This window comes from Orycteropus afer, unplaced genomic scaffold, assembly GCF_000298275.1.
Source record: "Orycteropus afer afer isolate SDZICR_OR568_19922 unplaced genomic scaffold, OryAfe1.0 scaffold00094, whole genome shotgun sequence".
In the NCBI taxonomy this organism is placed as follows: Eukaryota; Metazoa; Chordata; class Mammalia; order Tubulidentata; family Orycteropodidae; genus Orycteropus; species Orycteropus afer.
In genome coordinates, this window is record NW_006921681.1 from 3,243,981 (window position 1) to 3,246,764 (window position 2,784).

The window sequence follows — 2,784 nt, forward strand, 5'->3', positions numbered from 1 at the left end:
ATCTCTCAATTAGTTCCAGTAGATTTTAGACTGAGTCTCTTGGGTTTTCTAGGTAGAGGATCATATCATCAGCAAATAGGGATAGTTTGACTTCTTCCTTACAAATTTGGATGCCTTTGATTTCCCTTTCTTGCCTTATTGCGCTGGCTAGAACTTCTGATACAGTGTTGAATAGAAGTGGTGATAGAGGGCATCCTTGTCTGGTTCCTGTTCCCAAGGGGAATGGTTTTAGTCTCTCTTCACTGAGAATAATGTTAGCTGTTGATTTTGCATTTATGCCCTTTATTACTGAGGAATTTCATTTCTATTCCTGTTTTGTTGAGAGTTTTAATCAGGAATGGGGTTAGATTTTATCAAATGCCTTTTCTGCATCGATTGATATGATCATGTGGTTCTTTTTCCTTTGTTTTATTTTTGTGGTGGATGATGTTGATTGTTTTTCTCATGTTGAACCATCCTTGGCATACCTGATATGAACCCCATTTGGTCATAATGTATTGTTTTTTGGATATGCTGTTGGAGTGTGTTGGCTAGGATTTTGTTGAAGATGTTTGCATCTTATATTTATGAGGGATATTGGTCTGTAGTTTTCCTTTTTTAGTAATGTCTTTTCCTGGCTTTGGTATAATCACGGTTATGCTTGCTTTATAAAATGAATTCGGGAGGATTCCATCGTTTTCTATGTTCTGGACTAGTTTGAGTAGGAATGGTATCAGCTCCTCTCAGAATGTTTGGTAGAATTCTCCAGTGAAGCTGTCTGGGTCAGGACTTTTTTTTTGTTGGTAATTTTTTTATGACCTGTTCAATTTCTTCTTTTGTTATGGATCTGATCAACTTTTCCAGCTTAGACTGTGTTGGTTTAGGTAAGTAGTGTGTTTCTAGAAATCTTTCCATTTCTCTAGATTTTCAAATTTGTTGAAGTACAGTTCTTCATAGTATCCTGATGCTATCTTTTTTATTTCAGTTGGTTCTGTTGTGATACTGCCCATTTTGTTTCTTATTCATGTTATTTGTATTCTCTCCTTCTTTTCCTTTGTTAAATTTGCCAGTGGTTTGTCAATTTTATTAATCTTTTCAAAAAAACAGCTTCTCGTCTTGTTGATTTTTTCTATTGTCTTTTTATTTTCTGTTTCATTGATTTCTGCTCGAATCTTTATTATTTCCTTTCTTTTAGGCTTTTCTTGCTGTCCTTTTCTAATTGTTGGAAATGTTAGTTTAAAGTGTTGATTTTGGCTTGTTCTTCTTTTTTGATGTGTGTATTTATTGCTATAAATTGGCCTCTGATCACTGCTTTTGCTGTATCCCAAAGATTTTGGTATGTTGTATTTTCATTCTCGTTTGATTCAAGGAATCTTTTAATTTCATTTTTTATTTCTTCTATTACCCATTTGTTCATAAGGAGGGTGTTGTTCAGTTTCTGTGTGTTACCTCTGTTTCCGTTGATCTTTAGGTTGTTGATTTCTAATTTTATAGCATTGTGATCTGAGAATATGCTTTGCAGTGTTTCAAGGTTTTTAAATTTTTTAAGACTTGCTTTATGGCTTAACATATGGTCTATCATGGAAAATGTTCCATGTGCACTGGAAAGAATGTATATTGTGCTGTTGTTGGGTGAAGTGCTCTGTAGCTATCTACAAGGTCAAGTTGGTGGATTGTGTTGTTTAGCTTTTCTGCATCTTTGTTGAGTTTTTTTTTTTTTTTTTTTCCAGTTTTCCTACTTCATTGAAAATGATGTATTAAAATCTCCTTCTATGACTGTGGAGTCATCTATTTCCTTTTTCATTTCTGTTAAAGTCTGATTTATGTATCTTGGGGCTCTTTCATTGGGTCTGTAGATACTTATTATGGTTATATCTTCTTGTTTGGGTGATCCTTTAATCATGATATAATGTCATTCCTTGTCTCACGGTGGTTTTTGCCTTAAAGTCAGTTTTATCAGAAATTAATATTGCCTCTCCTGCTCTTTTTTGGTCGCCATTTGCCTGATACATCTTTTTCCAACTTTTGAGATTTAGTCTATTTTTGTCTTTGTCTCTAAGGTGTATCTCTTATAGACAGAATATTGATGGGTTATATTTTCTTATCCAGTCTGCAGTTCTCCATTTCTTGAGTGGTGTATTTAATCCATTGACATTCAGTATAATTATCGACAAGTATGAATTAGTTGCTGTCATTTTGTTATGTGTTTTTTCATGGTGTTCCTGGTTTCTTTGTTCCATATAATTTTCTATGCTGAGCTCATTATGTTTATGAATCATGTTATCATTTTCTTTGTTGCTCTTGTTTTAGTATTTGCTAAATATTTGTCCTTTTTTTGTGATGTGAAGGTTAATCATTTTCCTCTGAGGTTACCCTGTGACTTATAATTTTGTTCATGAGTTTAGAACAGTCCATTCTATCTTGCAACTCTCTTGACTTCCTCACCATTTAGAAGTTCTGTAACTACACTATTTTTTCCTTCTTTATGGTTTGTAGTTGTCCTCATTTGCCAATTGATAGCTCTGGTTCCTTGTTTACAATCTTGTAAGCTTATTTTCCTTTGGATACTTCCATAGCTATGTTGGTTTGTGGGTTATGTCATCATGTGCATTAATGATCAGTTGTTTGCTATTATTGGTTCTCTGTTCAAAGGATTCCCTTTAGTATCCCTTGTAATGTGGGTCTGGTTTTAACCAATTCCCTTAATTTCTGCTTATCTGAAAATCTAATTTCACCAGCATATCTGAGGGACAATTTTGCCAGGTATGTAATTCTTTGTTGGAAATTTTTATCTTCCAGGGTTTT

At 33.8% G+C, this 2,784-nt stretch overlaps 1 protein-coding gene across 1 annotated transcript in view; it reads left to right on the forward strand.

Moving 5' to 3' along the window:
• PER3 (period circadian regulator 3) overlaps positions 1-2,784 on the forward strand; it is a 91,356-nt gene that overhangs the window by 73,467 nt on the left and 15,105 nt on the right. The gene's annotated exons all lie outside the window — the stretch shown is intronic.